The following is a 22,709-nucleotide window of genomic DNA, read 5'->3' as shown; positions in this document are numbered from 1 at the left end:
CACCAACCCTATGCTAAAAGACATACATATCACACTATGACATTTCCTAGGCTCTCCTATGTACTCTCAACCAAACAAGGAACAAGAAATAAGGCTAAACCAATCATTAAAGGGCTATATGAACCTAATCGTATACAAATTTTATATGATACACTAAGCAATTAATTGAGCCGATATCAATCCCAAGTGACACATAGCATCCAGTCCTCATAGGCTATAAGGCACCATACAAATCAGACAATTCTATCATATGATTCCTGATGGAATCCTTAGCCCTACTCTAGCATGCAATTCACATATCAGGCATACTAATCATAACACATGAGTATGAGTATTTTGGGAACCACTTACTTGAGCTCGGTTGATTGCACGCATGACAACCATTTTTTTCTTTGCAAAAAATCTTTTAGAAAATTCAATTTTCTTTTGAAAATATTGTCAATTCCTTAGTTTGAGTTTTGACACACTCGCAAGTATGCTCGAATCCCTCAAACCAAAGCTCCGATACCAACTTGTAACGTCCCAAAAACAATGATAAAAATTTTCATTTTAAAAATCATTATACTATATATAAGATGTCTCAAAATGAACCACAATATAGTATATCAAAATCACTATAGTAAAAATGGTCATAAAAGCATAATCACGAGGGGGATGTTGTGCGATCATGCCAGACCCTTCCCTTTCGTACCGATAGCACCTGAAACCATAAACATTAAACTGTATGAACAAAGCTTCGTGAGTTCCCCAAAGTACCACAAATGATACATATAGTTGGGCCTAACCCCGAGGTATATTACAACCCAACATATAATCATGGGTCCAACCCTGAGGTATGTTTCAACATGAACATGCAATAATGAGCCCAACCATGGGCCCAACCCTAGGGTTTCTTTCAACCCGAGTATACAACTATGGTCCCATCCCTTGGGTTTATTTCAACCCAATCATACAAACATGCAAAAGTCATAAAGATAACTAGCATCCTACATAACGCAATCCAGTGGGCCGACATTGGTGCCTTCGACCCACAAGGACATTCAGAAGACTCACCTCTTAGTCGAAACTCAACTGCTACTGCTCTCACTGCCAGAAATACCGATGCTACACACCAACTATACAGTTATACCAGTTAAACCCTTAGTTCTTCTTCCAAAACTAGGAGTTTAACCAAAAGTCACCTAAAGTAAAAAGTTAAAGGTCAAAGTCAATAGTTAACATTGACTTTAGTCAACCTCCATGTCATGGCCATCCATGGCCATGCTATGGCTATCATACATCAATACAATCGGTTTTTTCCTAATCCCCATGCCGTGGCGACCTAAAGCCATGCCATGTGTTGGGTTTCCAAGAACTTAATGGTTTAAGCTGTTTTCTTCAATCCCAAGAGCTCTAAAGCTCAGATCTAGTCCGAAACATGGTCTAGAAGGATACAATTTCCAATTTTACCCATTAAGACCACCCAAAATGTCAAGATGTCACACCATATGTTCCAAAAAGGCTAAACAAGACATGGATTCATCCATTAAGCACTTAATCCAAAAATTCCATAAGCCAATAACTCAAGAAGGGTTTCTAACACCAAAACTAACATCAAAGTTGGTGCTTTATAGACATGAATGTCCAATTCATGTCTTGAAGCCATAATGTGTCAAAATAACGTTTTTTTTTGACAAAACTCTTATGCATGGCTCAAAAACTCAACTATACTTCAGATCTAAACCATTAATCATACCAAAGGTTCCAAAGATTTATAAAGTTGCAAACTTTATGAGATCTCACCACTCAAACTAACAAGAAAATGAAGATTAAGGGACAAAACTTAAGATATAGCAACCTATCATGATAAAAATCAACTCTTGGACACTTAGAAAGGTCCAGAAGAGTGCTAGGACGAAGAATGGAGACTTGCTTGATGAATCTTAGCTCACTTCTGCCTTTTTTTTTTTCCTTCAAGGACTTCAAAGAACAAAAAAGGGATTCAATAATGGAGGAAGGAGATTAGGTTTTATTTAGATATTTAGGAGGCTGATGGTGAGCAAACCCTAGTCTCTTCATTCCATTAAATAGCGAGCAAACCTAGAAAATAGGGTTTTCCATCAGCCAGCTAGCATGTCTTGGCCATATACTGCCACACTATGGTGACTTAAATGAAATATGAGTTTCAAGCTTGCCTTGCCACATCATGGTGGTGCTTCCACCACACCATTGCAACCCTAAAATTCCATAAATTTTAGAACATAAAGTACCACAAGATCTGTGCGTTACAAAACTCCGACCTCTACCAAACCTAAGATTGTGTGTCATAAGTGTGATCTCATAAACCATTATGCAAAGGACTGCTTGGTTGATATTCCTTAGAAACCAAAGGTGAAAGACTCCGCCTAGTATGCTCTTCAAGCACAGGAACACGCAAAGAGTGAAAAGGCATTTGTCACTACAGTTTCTCGAAATGTTGATGGGTATTGGTCATCTAGTGATGAGGGTGAAGGTAACTCTGGAAGAAACTTGTGTCTTATGGCTAGAAAATCCATTGAGTATAATGAAGGCTACTGGTATTCTAGTTCTGAAAATAAATTTGAGGATACTGAGCCAAATTACTACTACATGGAAACCAACGATCCACCTAGCAGAAGCATCCTCCAGTAGGTAAAATCTATGATTACTGAAAATAATTTTGATTTATTCGTGTGTGAACCTTATCTAACTCAAACTGAATCATATATGATAGTCATTCTTAAAGCTTATGAGTCTGCCATAGATGTGAGTGATAAGCCGGATAGTGAGTTAATTGGACTTAGATTACGATTCGAAGACCACAAGCTTAAGATTGAATCCTTAGAGCATGAAATTGTAATAGTTAGGGATGCATGTATTATCCTTAATGAAAAATGTGCCATTTCCATTAGTGAAAGAAATATTTTTGTTAATGATAATATGTGTCTTAATGCTAAGATTGATGGTCTGGATAATTCTATTTATATGATTGAATCAAATGGACGAATGAATCATAGTTTTCATTATCCTTGGTCTAAAGCACCTAGTCTCGGACACGAGTTTCTGAAACCTGTTGCTCGTCCCCTGAAGGAACTTCAGAATTTGACATTTATGGGAGACATTCTGAACCATACTTATCCAAATACTTTTGTCTCGCCATTTTCACCCCTTTAAGAGACTTCAGATGGATATCAATCATTGATTCCTAAGTTCAAACCAATCACTATTACATGTCTTGATTCCATGTAACTTCCACCTCGTATATCCATGTACCTGAATCAGTCTTTAGACTTTCTACATGGCACATGGGGAACTAGAGTTAATCTTTTGAACTCCAGTTCTCTAAACAATTGTGTTATTGAGGAATTATTCTTGATACATGAAGACATGACTCAGACCATCCTAATTCATTACGGGCATCCCTTCATAGTGATGTTGATGAGGCAATCATATGTGATCATGACTCCTCGTCTGATTCCTCTATTCCAAACACTAGAGTTGTTTCTATATCTATATTAGTTCCGATTAAGCCATGTTTCAACAATCCATTTGTAGGACAGTCTTCTAAGTCATCATCTGACTCCAAGAAGAAACCTTGGTTGAACAAAAAGGATATTGCTCATCCGGAAATAGAGGTTAGAAAAGATATTGAAAAAGAAACCATGTCTACACAATGCTCTAGGTTCCTTGAGAAATCTGATAAGAAAGTGTCTCAGAAAGCAGTTAGTACAACTACTAGGAATCACAATATGTTCATTCCAGTCAAAATTCTTAAGAGACCATCTATTATTGTTAGCCCATATACTCCTTTCTCTACGAAAAAAAATTATGCAAAACCTATTAATACTGTGACCTCACCAAAGAAAAGTAAATCTCCTAGGAAAGTATCCTCTCCAGTATTTGCTGCTACCTCGGATGGCAAATTTTTTAAGCAAAAATAATTTCCAAAGTTAAATGTGCCTATGAGAGTAATGGATAAAGGAAAAGATATTGGAAACAATTATGTTTGGAACCTGTCAAAAGTTTCAAATCCGAAATGTGAATGAAAGGTTAAAGGGAATGAAAATTCATCCGAACCATCTTGAAAGACAGTTCTTCCTGACTTGTCTCAGAAAACTAAAATTCTGTAGAAAGCAGTGTCTAAGAAAACAAATGTCGAGTATTACTTTTGGATCGATAAAAAGACCTTGACATTTTGCATATTCCCAATTTTTTTTTTTTGGAAATAACAGTCCGAGATACCAACTGTTCAGAAATCAAAATCCAAGTCCAAAGCCTATGCTAAAGTCCATAAGCTTAACTCGGAGCCTAAAAACTCCAAAAGTCATTAATTTTTCTGGCTTTTTGTGCTTTGGAAAAATATACAACATGATATATTGATAGTACTTGTTCCATGCACATGACTGGGCAAAAAGATTTTTTGCATGATCCGAAGCTTACTCCAAATGCTAGTTATGTTACATATAACAACACTACAAATTCCTAGATTCGAGGTTATGATATCCTAACCAATGAAAACTTCTCTGTATCTCAAGCATAATCTGATCAGTATAGCCGAACTCACCGATACAAATAGGAGGATCTAGTTCTATAAGAAGCATAACTATATTATAACATAATACTAAAAAGAACGTCTCATCGAATCAGACTGAAACAAAACATGTGTCCTCTGGATATCAATATGATTATCGAAAAGCCTTTTATGTGTCTTCTTATGAAAGCGGTTCCTAATGGCAGTTGGATTTGGCATCAGAGGCTTACTCATTTAAAATTTTGATACATGAATGATCTGGTTTCTGGTGAAATGGTCCGAGGTTTGCCACACCTCAAGTTTGAGAATGATCATTTTTGTGTTACATGTGAGTGAATGTCATCCTGTTCTAATTGAAAAATTAATTTCCGAACCACTTGAAATTCTTCATATCGACCTGCATGGACTGTCTTCCATTTAAAGATTACATCATAAAAAGTACATTATTGTGATTGTTGACGACTACACAAGATTTACCTAGGTTTTCTTTTTGAGATTGAAGTTGGAAACAACTTCCGAGCTCATCAATTTCATAAAAGGGATTGAAGTTCAGAGAAAACTACTTATCTGATGAATTCGAAGTGACAACGAATCTGAGTTCACTAATGCCACGATTAAAAAGTTTTTAACCGACAAAGGCATTGAACACAACTTGTTGCTCCCTACACCCCACAAGGATTCAAGGTTGTTGAGCCTTCTACTGATGAATTCCAAGATATTCTTGCAGATACAGGTTACAAGAGCGAATTCAAGGCCAAGAAATTTAACAAATCGACTGTACCTGACTTTCAGATGATATTGATGCATATGATTTTGAGAGGTTTGTCAGGAAAACATGATGGCACTAATACGATGAACAAGGAATGGTTATATGTGGTTTACAACATCTTTACCGGCCGATCAAACACCCTTGACCTACCAGAAGTCTTATGGTAGGACTTCATGAAGTTTGCTGATCGAAGGAAGGATAACAAAATCTTAAGTCCAAGATTCATTGTATTTCGAACCTCAAGAAATTATTCCACTATCCTTGGACATCCCTGAGGTATATTTCACTTTCAAAGCTATTAAAACTTATAGGTTTACTAATCAATCATCTTTTGGACCTGTTCGATGTCTTCCCCAACATATGCTAGATAATATTCCTTCCGATTCATCTCACAGGAAATTCCATCTTGAGACCTCGATTTTAGTTGACTTAGTAAACCCTACCTTGGTATCGGATGAGCATTCATCAAAAGCGAATAGACCTGCCACTTTAGGATCCATAAAGAAAAATATTTCCAAGAAAAGGAAAGGATTGCCCTTGAAAACCAAAGCCAAAAAGAGAGAAAAGATCAGAGAATCCTCTCAACATGATTCACAGATTGGTTTCAGAACTGACTCTGGGTCTCTGCCTACCCCACCTACCCACTCTTTCGATGCACCCTTCAGAGTTTCAAAAACAAAGGCACACACATACAGGGAGTCAGCACATAATCTACCCCCACCCTCCAAATAGAGTGGTGCAGGTATTTAAAAAAAGCCCCTTGGAGCCCCCTAGGACAAACCCACGAGTTACTTCGAATCCTCTTTCTTCTTCTACCCAAGCACAATCTATGACCCCTACCGTAGGTTCCAAGCTTTCCGAACTAGGAGTTTTCCCTCCAACCTCAGAAGCCTCAACTAAGCCGATATCCACCACGAATAAAGTAAGCTCATGTATTACTGCTTACGATGGGAATGAAATACTTGATAGGGCTCAACTCAAGTGTCCGGATCTGTCAAGAGATCCAATTTAGTTTGTAATTCTCAAAATAAGGTATCGATCACTTCACAACAAGCTAACAATGATGCTTCCCACTGATTATGAAGTTAACACTCTTCTTCCTACATCAGCCAATCCAAAATTGATAATGTTCCCGGTAACACAGATGATCCATCAACCAATGCAACTAAGAAGACTCCGAGCGGAGATGTGCTTCATTCCACTTTCATACTGGAAGAACCTCCTCGGAACAGTCCTGTTGTTAAATATGAAGTTGAAGTTATGTTTGAAGATGATTTTACCATAATTTCTACTCTTCCCTCTCAAACTACATTTCCTTTTCTGATACCATCCTCCTCTAAAGTTCAAATTGACTTTGGATTATCCTCGTCCTAGGACGACTTGAATATTGAGGATAAGGGTGGTGATCAAGGTAATCAACGACTGGAATATTGAGGATAAGGGTGGTGATCAAGGTAATCAAACTCAAGAGAATTAATGTGATGATACTAAAGGTGTTGATGAATTGGCTGATGATGATGATGATGATGATAAAAAATCCAAAGGATCTAGCTCGGACACAGGATCCTTTGATAAACAAGTTTTTGATCCTTTTGCTCTGTTGGAACTCTGCGATGATGTTGAAAAAGTCAATTCCAAAGTTGATAATTTTAATACCAAGGTCGGATCACTTGACTCTAAAATAGATTTGGTGATCAAATCTCTTTCCGATATCAAGTCTGCTGCTCCTTTGGAACTTGACATGGCCAACCAATTGGATCAACTCATCTTTCACCGACTGAAGCATACCTTGGAAGAAGCTAAGAAAAGATACAAAGACAACCTCGACCGCCATATCTCCGCTACCTTTACAATGCTCAAGATTCATGATGATATGATCTCTGCTACCAATGAACTCATCAAGAAGACTCATATTCGATGTGAAAAAAATTCAACGGTTGGAGAATGAGATTTGATAGAAAGATGGAATGAATATGATAATGAAAGAGGTTCTGATTAAGGTAATTTAGTCCATATAACACTTTGTAGACACTTTGAATTATAAGTTCTTCGAAGTCCTTCTGATCATGGAAGAAAATCTTGACACCCTCAAAGCCCAAGCTCTAACGGCTAATGCATATGAAAAACTCACCAAGAAAATAAATATGAGATTCCAACAGGTATTTGAAAAGCTTGATGATTTGAAGCTTGATGCATTTCTTGCATCAGAGGCAGGGCCTTCCCATACAAGAGGAGGAGAAATGATGTTTCAATGGAAACCAAGCTCGAAATTTCAGCTCCAAGATTAGTCAACAGACGAAGATGAACTCTTGGTAATTAGAGAAAAGAGCGAAGGTGAAAGAGATGAAGAAGTCAAAGAAGAAAGGGACGATGCCATGAATTTGGTGAAAATAGTGATTGCCCTACTATCCGAAAGGAAACAACCTTCTTTTGATAGAATAACCTTGGAAGAGGAAAAGAAAAATTGTCCTCTATTTTTTGGCTGTGGATTCTCCCTAGCCATGTGAGTTGTTCATGTAACATTTGATATCTCTCTATCTATCCATTACTTTTTACTCACATGTTTTGTTTTTCATTGTTCATACATAATTATTTTCTTGATATTATCTTTTCACACCAACCCAATTGATAAATGGGAAACCGAGTTGGGAATTTCAACTCCGAGATGAGTCAATAGACAAAGATGAACTCCTGGTAATTGGAGAAAATAATGAAGCTAAAAGAGATGAATAAGTAGAAGAAGAAAGTGATGATGGAAAGAATTTGGTGAAAGTAGTGCTCGCCCTACCATCAGAAAGGAAACAACCTTCTTTTGATAGAATCATCGCAGAAGAGGAAAAGAAAAAATGGTCCTTTATTGCTTGGCTGGGGATTCTCCCAAGCCATGTGAGTTGTTAATGTAACATTTGATATCTATCTATCTATCCATTACAGTTTACTCACATGTTTTGTTCGTCATTTTGGTACACGATTATTTTCTTGATATTATCTTTCCGCGCCAATCCAATCGATAAATAGGAAACCAAGTTTGGAATTTCAACTCCGAGACGAGTCAAAAGAAGAAGATGAACTCTTGGTAATTGGAGAAAAGAAAGAAGTTAAAAGAGATGAATAAATGGAAGAAGAAAGTGATGATGACAAGAATTTGGTGAAAGTAGTGCTTGCCCTACCATCCAAAAGGAAACAACCTTCTTTTTATAGAATCATCTCAGAAAAGGAAAAGCAAAAATGGTCCTCTGTTGCTTGGCCATCAAATATTGCCGACATGTTCAAATGTAGCGGATAAATGGCGAAGTTAAAAAATGAAGCTAAATGCTGACACTGTAACAACGTAATTTTTCAAAACAATTTTTTTTTTCATTTCTTAAAAACATAAATTGTTCCAAACCAAACCATAAAAATCCAATGTATCATAATCATAGTACAAAACATATAAACTCCCAAGATCAATTATATCCAAATCCGCCTATGTGTGTGTGTGTGTACGAGTCATGCCGGCGCCTTCCCACGGTCCTTGTTAGTACCTGAAACACATAACACAACAACTGTAAGCATAAATGCTCAGTGAGTTCCCCAAATATACCACTTACACACATACGCCCTTCCAGGCCATGACCTTCCGGTCCATGTGTCTCAGGGGACTTCCGTCCCAACCCGGTAAACCTTCTGGTCCTACCCGTGTCGACCTTTCGGTCCATAACTCCCTGAACTTCCGGTCTACATCATAATGCCTTCCAAAACATAACATAATGCCTTCCGACCCATATTAAGCATAGCATACATAACATATACAAAACATGCAACTTAACATACAATGCATATATCTTATAGCATACCAGACCTTCCGGTGACACATAAGTACCCTTCCAGGTATAATATAGTGAGAAGACTCACCTCGTATGATGTCTAAGTCTCACGTGCTCGATATTTCTGAATCTCGTAACCTCGACCTAGCCTCGCCTAATCACATCAATAATTATTCTAAATCATTAACGGCTCGCAAGGCTATACTATATTCCTTCTAAAATTCCACAGAAGGGTAAAAGACCATTTTACCCCTCCCTAACCCAATAGTTCACATGTTGACTAAAACCCTAAAAGTCAACAAAGTCAACAGGAAGTAGTACGCGGGGCGTACCAGCTCCTGTACGCGAGGCGTACTCTAGCATTCCAGAAATGGGGTACCCAACCCCTTACGCGGCGCGTACTGGGATTACGCCCGACGTAATGCCCGATTTCCTTGTTCAGCCCATTAAGGTCTTAAACGGTTAAGCCTTGCGTCCAAACTTTAGATCTGACTCCTTTAATATGTCTTCAACCATAAAGTTGGATACTTTAAGCCTTTGCATGGCTGTAAAGGTCACTTTGTGCTCAAAACACCTTTCCTCTTTCCATAACGAGAGTATAACTCATGCATGCCACAAGATCCACATCCAAGACTCGATTTTTATGACTCCTCAACACATATTACACTAGAAAAGGTCATATCTAAGCTTATGGAGACTCTTTGCACATAAAGTCTCCAACTTTGAACCAAAAACCCTAAAAATGGTCCAACAAGCAAAACTTATGAAGAACAAGGAAAGCTTTGAGCTTTTTACCTTAGGAAGGATCTCCAATCACTGTAGAACTCGGATCTACACTTGTTCTTCAACTTTTAGTTCCAACAATGGCTCCTTCTTCACCTTGAAAAGACAACTTTAAGCTCAAAAACTCACACACCAGTTAAAGAACGAATCTCAGCTCTTCAAGGGCTCTCCCAAGGGTGTATGGTGGCTAGGGAAAAGGACTATATGTTTCTTTTATAGAGCAAGGCCACAAATTAGGGTTTTTCATCTGGGCCAGTTACGCCCGGCATAACCTTAGGTACGCCCAGCGTACCCGGATGACCCGCGTACAAATTAAGCATGCGAGTACGCATGGCGTACCCCCAGTATGCCCAGCGTACTCACCCACTACATCTTTCTCTTGAAGGGACTCACTAGCCAATTCTCCAAAATAGAAGGGTTATAAAGCTAACCTAGATTTCGGGCTGTTACAATTCTTCCCCACTAGAACTAGACTTCGCCCTCGAAGTCTTATGCTGTGAACAACTCCGGATGTTGCTCCCGCATCTCAGACTCCGGCTCCTAGGTCAGCTCGGACCCTTTCCGATGTTGCCATTGGACCTGAACCAGTGGCACTTCCTTGTTCCTTAGAACCTTGATCCTCCGATCCAAGATTGCGATCGGCTTCTCAACATAATTCAGACTCACGTCCACCTGGATATCTTCTAACGGCACTTCCTCAGCTGCGACACATGGAAGGTATCATGAATCTGGTCCAACTCTGCAGGTAGCTCCAAGCGATATGCTACCTTGCCCACCCTCGTGATCACTCTAAACGGACCAATATATCGGGGTCCCAGCTTGCCCCTCTTCCTGAATCGGATCACTCCTTTCCAAGGAGATACCTTCAGGAGCATGAAATCGCCGACCTGAAATTCGAGTTCGGACCGTCGCCTATCTGCGTAACTCTTTTGGCGATTCTGAGCGGTCAATAACCTCTGCCGGACCTGTTGTATCTGCTCTGACGTCTGAAGCACTATCTCTATACTACCCATCACACGTTGCCCTACCTCGCCCCAACAAATGGGGGTATGACACCTCCTTCCGTACAACAGCTCAAAAGGTGGCATACCAATGCTCGAGTGATGGCTGTTGTTATAGGAAAACTCAGCCAAGGGCAAATACGTGTCCCAACTTCCACTGAAATCCAATACACATGTCCGAAGCATGTCCTCGAGCATCTGGATCGTCCGCTCGCTCTGCCCGTCGGTCTGTGGGTGGTATGCGGTACTGAAATGCAGCCTCGTACCCAACTCCTCGTGAAACTTCTTGAAAAATCTGGAAGTAAAACGCACATCTCGATCGGAAACAATCGAGATCGGAACTCCATGCCACGATACCACCTCCCTCATATATAATTATGCTAATTTTTCAGCAGAAGAGCTCTCACTAATAGCAAGGAAGTGAGCGCTTTTCGTCAACCGGTCCACAATCACCCAAATCGCATCGACACCCCTGGCAGTCCTCGACAATTTGGTGATAAAATCCATGGTGATATGTTCCCAATTCCACTCGGGAATCTCTAACGGCTGTAACTTACCATGCGGGCGTTGGTGCTCGACCTTAACCTTGCGACAGGTCAAGCACGTCTCCACGAACCATGCAACATCCCTCTTCATACATGGCCACTAATACTCCTTCTTCAGGTCCAAAAACATCTTAGTGGCCCCAGGGTGGATCGAGAACTTCGATTTATGCGCCTCCTCCATCAAGACGGTATGTGTTCCGCCCACAAATGGTACCCAAACCCGACCCTGGAAGGTCATAGTCCTCGACTATCGGTAACAAACTCCGATACCTGCCCGATCACTCGCTTTCTCTTGTGGTTCTCCGGTCGCATGGCCTCCGCCTGGGACCCTCGGATGGCGTCCCATACCGGAGTCATCACTGTCAATCTCATGAAAATATCTCGAACCGGGGCACCCTCCTCCCTACGGCTTAGGGCATCGGCTACCATATTAGCCTTGCTCGGGTGGTACGGGATCTCACAATCATAATCCTTTACTACATCCAACCATCTCCTCTGGCGTATATTCAGTTTGGGCTGATCCATCAAATACTTCAAGCTCTTGTGGTCCGTGTATATCGTACACCGAACCCCATACAAATAGTGACGCCAGATCTTGAGGGCGAACACTACCGCTCCCAATTCCAGATCATGAGTGGGATACCTCGACTCATGAGGCTTAAGCTGCCTTGATGCATATGCTATCACATGCCCCCTCTGCATAAGCACCGCCCCCAATCCGGATATCGATGCATCACAATATACCACGAAATCCTCCATCCCTTCCGGGAGGGCTCACACTAGGGCTTCGCATAATTTCTGGCGAAGTGTCTCGAACGAGGCCTGCTGCTCCGGACCCCAAGAAAATGCAAGACCCTTCCGGGTCAACATGGTGATTGGCATGGCGATCTTGGAGAAATCCCTGATAAATCTCTGATAGTAGCCTACCAAACCTAAGAAACTCCTGATCTCAGAAGGTGACCTCGGCGCTTCCCAACTCATCACAGCTTCAATCTTGGCTGGATCGACCAATATCCCCTGCTGGTTAACGAGATGCCCTAGGAACTGGACCTCCCGTAACCAAAAATCACACTTGGAGAATTAGGCGTAAAGCCTCTCCAATCTCAGAACTCCGAGGATTTTCCTCAAATGCTCCTCATGCTGCTCTCTGGATTTTGAATATACCAATATATCATCGATGAAGACAATCACTGATCGATCCAACATCAGTCTGCACACCCTGTTCATGAGATCCATGAACGCGGCTGGTGCATTGGTGAGCCCAAATGTCATCACCACGAACTCGTAATGCCCATAACGAGTTCTGAACGCTGTCTCCTGGATATCTTCATCCTGAACCCTCATCTAATGATAACCCGACCTCAAGTCTATCTTGGAGAACCAAGACGCTCCCTGAAACTGATCGAACAAATCGTCGATCCTCGACAACAGATAACGGCTCTTGACTGTTGTCACACCCCCAAACCGGAACGGCGGAAACGTTCGGGGGCGGATGACTTCATGTGGTAACGTAACAATTGAATACATAGTAAAGAAAGCAATATAACCATCATATATATAATTGACAGTTTACATTGTTAAAAGATACATGTTCAAAACCAATTACAATATGATGCCAAAATATGAATTTAAACTGGCGCCGCAGCGTCCCTTCTTCAAAAGCTGTTTGTTACCTGTAATTACTGAATCCCTGGGACATACAAGTAGTTTTGAAAGAGTAGATCAACATTTAAGCTGGTGAGTTTCATAAGTATTAAATGACAACGTTTGTATGAATGAAATGTTTTGTTTTTGATTGTTTGTTCCTAGAAAATCCCCTATTTTCTACTAGCATAAATGTAGCCTTCTATCAAGACCAATGTTTGTTTCTAGAAAATGTATGTACGTATAAAATTGCCAATACGTCTGAAAAACCCCATAAATGAATGTATTTTTAATACCCCATGTGAGTTTTATAACCATGCTATTGACTAGAAATGCCTATACACAACGTTCTTCAGGCGTTGGAATGTTCTGACGTTTGTCACCCCAAATGGTGTACTGTAGCTAACAGTTAGGGCGCGGGGTTGTCAATCCCGTATAGATCTATACAAAAACACCATGCTCCCCTTCCAAGGGATTCTGGTATATAATACAGGACTTGAAATGTGTACTCGAACGTACGTGAAGTTAATGTCTCACAAAACTTAGTATAAAACAGATTTACATGTGAAAATGTTCGTTTGTTCTTGTATGTGAAAGCGACTTCTTGAAAATAGTGTTTCTAGTATGTAAAAGTTCGTGATGTTCTCATAAAACTATACCTATTATAGTTTTCTAAAAGTGTGTCTCGTTTGTATAGTAATCCCTAGTGAAATGTTCACTTGTTATGAAAAGTATAATTTTTTATAGTGCCTAAGATGGACACATATACATACAGTATACACAGAGTCTTTGATTTATACATATATAACAACATTTTTCATTTCAAAAGATATGATGTTATCGTGATATATTTTGCATACGAAAGTTTCCCTATAATAGTTATAAATCACATATGATTCCGTTGATAAAAAGTGTATAATGAAACTTTATATAACACACGATAATAATCGTGTGTTTTACTTGTATTTCCCCCCTTAAAAGCATATAAAAGCATTTATAAAACATTTAAAAGTGTGGATTATAAGGTTATGAACTCACTTGAAAGATCGGAGAAGGCGAGATGAAAACCGAGCAGAATTTCGACTCGAGAAAGCGGATTTTCTTGGGATTCTTGGGAATCTTGGGAGCACAAACGACCTTCGGGACTTGAGCAAGGAAACTAGGGATTCGGGATAGTACGTGCACGAAAAACGAGGAAAAAACGCAAGAAAGTTGAGAGAAATTGAGCCGTTTCTTCGGAACCCTCGCATCCCTTTTATAGGGGGTGGGAACCGCCTCGGTACGTTGGGCGTACACGAGTACGCTGGGCATACGCGTGCGTCATGTGTGACCGCCTCCTCGACTGCCTTGGACCTTCGGATGGGAACGGGCATAGCCTCGCATAGGGGCGACGTGGACGATCCAAGGCCTAGGACTCGAGTACACTGGGCGTACGAGTGTAAGCTGGGCGTAACTCGGATCGGCCTGGTGACTCCTCCTTCAGATAATACCAAGATTAAATAATAAAATTTATATTTTATTTATTTAATAAACTTCAAAAATTCATATCTTCTTCATATGAACTCCGTTTTCGACGTACTTCATATCCACGCGTAGGTGAGACTACGCTCTACAACTTTCGTTTAGATTCCGTTGGCAAATTTTGAAATTATTTTTATTATTTATTTTTAAAAGGTCGTGGTAAAAAAATTTCGTTAGAAATTCATAACTTCATTATCCGACGTCTGTTTTTTCCAGACTTTTTATCGTTGTAGAACCATTGTCGAGACCTTCGACTCTCATTTAGGTCATTTCGGCCAAAATTCGCTCGATCTCCGTTACGAGTTTTTAGCTGTCTGTCGCTAAGCCGAACTTGGAAAAATCATAACTTCTTTATACGAAGTCAGATTTGGGCGTTCTTTTTACGTACGATCACGGTTTAATGTCATCTAACATAATAGGTAATTAAATTGATATTTTGAAACATGTAATACGTACAAATGATGTAACTTTTTCAATTATATATATGTTGGTTGTGTTTGCTTTGAACATTTATACTCAACTGTTATGATACACTACATGATAGTCACCCGCCCCTGGACGTTTCCGCCTTCCTGGTTTGGGGGTGTGACAACTGTCAGCTTGTTCAACTCCCGGTAATCAATACACATCCGGTGTGAACCATCCTTTTTCTTGACAAAAAGGATCGGCGCTCTCCAAGGTGAGCTACTTGGTCTAATAAACCCCTTTCCCAACAGCTCCTGAAGCTGCGAGGATAACTCCTGCATCTCGGGCGACGCAAGGCGATAGGGTACCTTGGCAATAGGTGCCGCCCCGGGCACCAAGTCGATACGAAACTCCACCTGCCTCTCGGGAGGCACACCTGGAAAATCCTCGGGGAAAACGTCAGGGAACTCCCGCACAATTGGGACCACATTAGATGAACTTGGCCTCCCATCGGCCACTCGTGTGTCCATCACATAAGCCACAAATCCCATACAGCCCTGCTGTAAACTCTACCTCGCCCTTGCAGCTGAACAAAATGTTGACTCAGGACGGGTACCCTCATCGTACAACGTAAGTACTCCCCCACTCGGGTCTTGTATCGTCACCAACTGACGCTCGCAATCTATAACAACTCCAAATCGGCTCAACCAATGCATGCCCACTATGACACACACGTCCCCCATCGCAATCGGGACCAGATCTATCGGGAACTCCACACCGAAGATCTCAAGGATACATACTCTAATCACATCCGTGGCATAGACTGCTCGCTCGTTAGCTATAGAAACTCGCAGAGGTCGACTCATGGCCTCTCTACAAATACTGATATGATGACCGAAGGCTAACGATACAAAAGACCGACTCGCTCCCGAGTCAAATAACACTAAGACAGGCACATAATTCACAAGAAAAGTACCTACGCATAACATAATCTAAGTATAATATCTCAGACTTAAACAAGTAGAGAGAAGAATACATACCGGCCACAATGTCGAGTGCTGCGCGGACCTCCTCCGCTGTCAATTGGAAAGCTCTCCCACGAGCCTTCGGAGCCTCAGCCTTCACCGATCGAACCTCGGTAACCCTAGCAGCAAGTGCAGATCCCTGTGCTGTCCCCTGATGCAACTGCAGACACTCGGCCTTCCGATGGCCAGTCTGGTTGCAATGAAAGCAAACCATAAATACCTTGGGGCAATCCTTGGCGATATGCCCTTCCTTGCCACATTTGTAGCAAGCACCCGATCGACAAGCTCCCTCATGACCTTTGCCGCACTTCCCGCAAGTGCGGCCCTTCTGGCCTCCAGTCCTCGAATCAGCGGGCTTGGCCCGCTTGGCTGCCGGCTGAGACTGAGTCGGCCACCGATCCATCCTCTGGGATTCGGCCTCCTCCCTGGCCTGAGTCTCCAACTTGATCTCCTGCTTCCGGGCATTTGCTTGAAGCTCAGCAAAGGTATGGTACGTCGAGTTCGACACAAACTCTCGAATCTCCCTCCTCAAAATGCCCAAATACCGGCTCATCCGTGCCTGCTCAGAAGACACCTTCTGAGGGCAGAACATCGCCCTCTCATGAAACTTCCGGGTAACCACAGTAACCGAATCATTACCCTGCTTGAGGGTCAAGAACTCCTGAACCAACCGTTCCCTCTCCGCCGGGGGAACATACTCATCCCTGAACATGGCAGTGAACCTCTCCCAGGTCACCTCAGAAATCTCAGCCAGAGTGAAGCTTGCCGTCACGAAGTTCCACCAATCATTCGCTCCCAAGCGAAGCTGGTTCAAAGAGAACCGCACCCTCAAGTGTTCCGGACAAGAACATGTATAGAAACATCCCTCAATGTCAGAGATCCACCTCATCGCCGCAATCGGGTCCTGTGTCCCATCGAACTCTGGTGGCTTCGTGTTGCTGAACTCCCGAAACAACAACGAGTCACCTCCCTGAGGTTTGGTAGCCGCAATAGCTGTGGTAGCTGCAGCAGCTGCAGCCTCAGTCACCGCTGCATACCGCTCATCAAAGGTCTCAATAAGTGTGGTCTTGATGTCCCCAAACATCTCTAAAATCTCAGCCCGGATGGCAGCAGCCACCTCCTCATGAATCAATCAACGGATCTCCTCGTCACTGACCCCACTGCTCTCGGGTGTGTGTCGCGTCCCAACCATGATGCCTCTGAAATACGATATAAAAATCAGAGACTCGATCGAGCATACTCGCACTCGATATCACAACCCTACTCGTCCTCCAATACCCAAAGGATTCTTACCTGGGCTGCTCACTGATCCGGTGTCTTCAGTAGTACGGGCCCTATACAACTGACCACACCGCATCAGCATTCACCCCAAGTCCTCCTCCTTGGATCCTGGATCGCGAGTACTCTACTCTCGCTATGCATTGGCTACCTACTCGCTCTCAATGCATCTCATAGCAGCAGGATTCTCCTAGTCTAAGGCATCACAAATCAGGCCACTCTAGTCCTAATATGAATACCTAGCCTACTCTAGCATGCATAACATAACATAGTATATCTCATAACACACAATGTAAGGGTATTCTGGGGATTCACCGTTCGGGCGCTGACTGACAATACACACTGCTCTGCTCTGTTTGTTTCAAAACTCCTTGCCCTTTTAGAAAATTTATTTTTTTATTGTTGAAAATTTCTCGAATCCTCAGTTTGAGTTCAGATATGCCCAAAGGTGCATCCGAGTCCCTCAAACCAAGGCTCTGATACCAACTTGTAACAACGTAATTTTTCAAAACATTTTTTTTCATTTCTTAAAAACATAAATTGTTCCAAACCAAACCATAAAAATCCAATGTATCATAATCATAGTACAAAACATATCAAATCCCAAGATCAATTATATCCAAATCCGCCTACGTGTGTGTGTACGAGTCATGCCGGCGCCTTCCCACGGTCCATGTTAGTACCTGAAACACATAACACAACAACTGTAAGCATAAATGCTCAGTGAGTTCAGATATGCCCAAAGGTGCATCCGTCCCAACCCGATAAACCTTCCGGTCCTACCCGTGTCGACCTTTTGGTCCATAACTCCCTAACCTTCCGGTCTACATCATAATGCCTTCCGGCCCATAACATAATGCCTTTCGGCCCATATTAAGCATAACATAACGTATACAAAATAGGAAACGTAACATACAATGGATATATCTTATAGCATACCAGACCTTCCGGTCACACATAGCTACCCTTCCAGGTACAGTATAGTGAGAAGACTCACCTCATATGATGTCTAAGTCTCACGTGCTCAATATTTCTGAATCTCGTAACCTCGACCTAGCCTCGCCTAATAACATCAATTAATTATTCTAAATCATTAACGGCTCGCAAGGCTATACTATATTCCTTCTAAAATTCCATAGAAGGGTAAAAGACCATTTTACCCCTCCTTGACCCAATAGTTCACATGTTGACTAAAACCCTAAAAGTCAACAAAGTCAACAGGAAGTAGTACGCGGGGCGTACCAGCTCCTGTACGCGTGGCGTACTCTTGCATTCCAAAAACGGGGTACGCAACCCCTTACGCGGCGCGTACTGGGATTACGCCCGACGTAATGCCCAGTTTCCTTGTTCAGCCCATTTAGGTCATAAACGGTTAAGACTTGCGTCCAAACTTCAGATCTGACTCCTTTAATATGTCTTAAACCATAAAGTTGGAAACTTTAAGCCTTTGCATGGCTGTAAAGGTCACTTTGTGCTCAAAACACCTTTCATCTTTCCATAATGAGACTATAACTCATGCATGCCACAATATCCACGTCCAAGACTCGATTTTTATGACTCCTCAACACATATTATACTAGAAAAGGTCATATCTAAGCTTATGGAGACTCTTTGCACATAAAGTCTCCAACTTTGAACCAAAAACCCAAAAAATGGTCCAACAAGCAAAACTATGAAGAACAAGGAAAGCTTTGAGCTTTTTACCTCAGGAAGGATCTCCAACCACTGTAGAACTCGGATCTACACTTGTTCTTCAACTTCTAGCTCCAACAATGGCTCCTTCTTCTCCTTCTTCACCTTGAAAAGACAACTTTAAGCTCAAAAACTCACACACCAGTTAAAGCACGAATCTCAGCTCTTCAAGGGGTCTCCCAAGGGTGAATGGTGGCTAGGGCAAAGGACTACATGGTCCTATTATAGAGCAAGGCCACAAATTAGGGTTTTGCATCTGGGCCGGTTACACCCGGCGTAACCTTAGGTACGCCCAGCGTACCCGGATGACCCGCGTACAAATTAAACGCACGAGTACGCGCGGCGTACCCCTAGTACGCCCAGTGTACTCACCCACTACATCTTTCTATTGAAGGGACTCACTAGCCAATTCTCCAAAATAGAAGGGTTATAAAGCTAACCTGGATTTCGGGCTGTTACAGACACATTCCGAGCTACTAAATCAATGCCTCCCACCATTCGTACTTCGAGAATTGAGCCTGTTGGTGAAGGCTCTCCTATAAAGAAAACATATGACTTACTTGATCAACCTTTGATTCTTCCACTCTCGAAAGCTTTCATCACTCTATTTGGTCAACAAATCATCTCTTATATTACCACTCCGAACGCCCCTATGAAAGACAAAGGTAAGGGAATCCTTTTCGGAGAATCAACCCTGTGAAGTTGTTGAACATAAAAGATGATTGGTATTTAGATAAAATTAACAGAGCAATGGAAGCGAGCCTTAGAATTCAAGCTCTGAAGGATAATATGAATCCCTTCTTAGGCATCTCTCCCTACTCTCCTCAAATAATGATTTATGATGATAACTTTGTCCCCTTCAAAATCTATGCTCTTCTAACCAATGACTTTGAGTAACTAGATCTTCCCATTTTTCCTCATGGCAAGTTCTATGTCAAGTTTTCTCGTCTTCACCCCTCTGACGACAAAGAAACTCTTGTACGAACTAATAGAGAAAGACTAAACACAATCTATTCCACCAATGCACTTCCTCAAGTTAAAGCTTGGTCCAAATACATAATCACTAAGTTCATTGGTTTCAAAATGAAGATGCTCGAAAAGTTTGATCTCGACTACATTCTCTACTACTACTACATTTACCAGAAAACTAAGTATAAAATCAAGATCTCAGATGCCGATTTCCCTTCGATAAATACAAATGGCATTCTTGTCATTTCAGCTCACCTTAAAGACCGTGAAACCTCTAAATTCAACATAGGAGCATACAACTCAACGCTTAAAAACTTGAAAGAATATATCACTGAGTTCGAAAGATCTAATGTGGAGGTCACCCACCTGTTTAGAACTAACAAAATTCTCTCACAGGTCTCTACTAAGCTTGATGGGGTTGATCTCCGTGATGAAGGTCCGATTAGAGATCCATAGCTATGACTTTTTACTTGAAGAAACGTTTGAGCAAGAATGAGTTTTCCAGAGTTAGAGACAAGAATATGGTTCCTACCAATATTATTTAGAGATTCATCTCCAAAACGAACAAGACCAATGCATTAGAAGAAATCAAGAATAAGTTTGTTGATAAACTCAAATGGTACATTGAAGTCCGAAGCTGGATGCAGAAGGCCTACTTCTTTGCCTTTGAAGAATCAAAGTAGGAGTGCTAAGGATTGATAAGGATACTTAGGGGGGGGGGGATTATTAGTACATGTTACGTCCCCCTTTGTCAATCCAATCTAACGTGTCTTTCCAAAGTAGTGTATACTTCGAGATCAAGAGTAGTTTCCGAAGTTAATAAATTTTCAAGATGATGTCATTTCAGAGTATAGCCATTGTGTTATGATAGAAGTGAATGTACTTGTTTGTTGTTTACTGTTTGTAATTTAGTATTGTATAACTAGCAAGATCAACAACAACGGCTGTGTCAGACTGTTGATCTTTAGTCCATCCTCACTTTATCTAGAATTTGTCTTTAATAACACCTTGGCAATAAAATGAGTGTCTACCTTTGTAATATGTGTGCAACTTGAGAGTAACTTCACTTCTATCAAACAATGAATTATTTAATAAATCATTTCTCTCTAACATTCTTATTGTTCTTATTTACTTTTCACCGTTCATACTTTATATTAATTATCTTGAGCACTTTATTGAGTTATTTTCTTCAAGGCTTGGCTAGTTTATCCACACTTGACTAGATCTTTCAATATAAGCAATCATTGACGTTAGATTAACCCAATGTTTAAATTTTTAATCCTTGTCTGTGAAAATTTGTGAACTCATAGATCTATACACCAAGAACACTTTCTTCTTCTCTACGGCATCAAAGACAATACCAAATGCTCACAAATGGATGAAAGAGGAGAGGGAGGCTGAAATTGGTGAAAAGGGAGCTTGGGTTTAATTTAGGAAGGCTGGTGGTTGAAGAGGATGCCCTAACCTTGAAGTTAGAGGCTTTAAATATGAAAGAAACACTTAAAGACCATTGGCTTGGGTTCCCACAGCCGCCACGTTGTCACACACTACTTGCTACATCGTGGGGCTCACCAGAAAAGCACGATCATGAAAAGCCTGCCACGTCGTGGGTATCCATACATCACGTCATGACAAATATTTTTCCTCAAAAACCAAACCTTTTACTCCTTCAGGTCACCACTGATCCATCCTAAAAAATGAGTGTTACATCCAATGTGGATTTTCTATCAAAATATTGCCATGTCATTTATTTGGTAAGCTGTTAGATTAATGGTAACCGATCAATTTGTTGGAATTGCAACAAAATTATAAATGTAATGACATAACTGAGAAAAAACAAAACACAATGTCAAAATCAAAATTTTTGTAAATTTAGTGACTTTATTAAAATTTAGGAAAAACAATTACTGGGAGAATAGAGAGACCGATTATTTGGCTGATATTGCGACAAAATTGTAAATAAAGTAACTCAACTGAGAGAAAAAAAATACAGTGTCATATTCAAAAATTTCAATTAACTTAGTGACTTTATTGTAATTTTTCCTTAAAATAACTACGTGACTAAATAATAAATAAAATATTTAATAATCACATAAAGATATATCATTTCCAACCTAAATTCCGTGCAATTAACCGTTTATACTACCGTACGATTCGATCAAATGATCATCTGACTTTACATATAATTTCATATATCCACCCATTTATTTTCTTACATCATGTGCCAAGTTCCTTCTCCATGATGTGTATTTCAAAATCATTTTCCTCCTCTATGATGCACAACTTCTCTTTCTTGGTCTCTTCTACCTTCACTCGATGTTGTTTCTTGTCCTCAACATATTTTTTTGTTAAAACTATTGAATTTGACAAATTCCAAAATGAATATCAGTAGTTTTCTTCCCATTATGGATGTTTTGAGGTTGATATACACTCTTCTTTCTATTTCAGGGAGGTCTTTGCATCTCTTCATAATGTAACTCCTCATCATATTTGTTTAGGTCGTTGGGAAAATAGGCATCCAAAGATGTTGTGTATGGGTTTGAGTTGGATGTCTTCATCCTTTTTAATGATTGATCATGGATGATTTGTTGATTTCCAAGGCCATGTGCAATGAGTAAGAACATGTCCATATATATATATATATATATATATATATATATATCAAAATTGATTGTTACAACATAATATGCTACACCTAAATGTCAGCCCACCAACAATTATATTAGCGACTTGGATTAAAACA

This window comes from Lactuca sativa, chromosome 8 (assembly GCF_002870075.4).
Source record: "Lactuca sativa cultivar Salinas chromosome 8, Lsat_Salinas_v11, whole genome shotgun sequence".
Taxonomy (NCBI): Eukaryota; Viridiplantae; Streptophyta; class Magnoliopsida; order Asterales; family Asteraceae; genus Lactuca; species Lactuca sativa.
The sequence above is the reverse complement of the archived record's forward strand: the minus strand, read 5'-3'. Positions refer to the sequence as shown.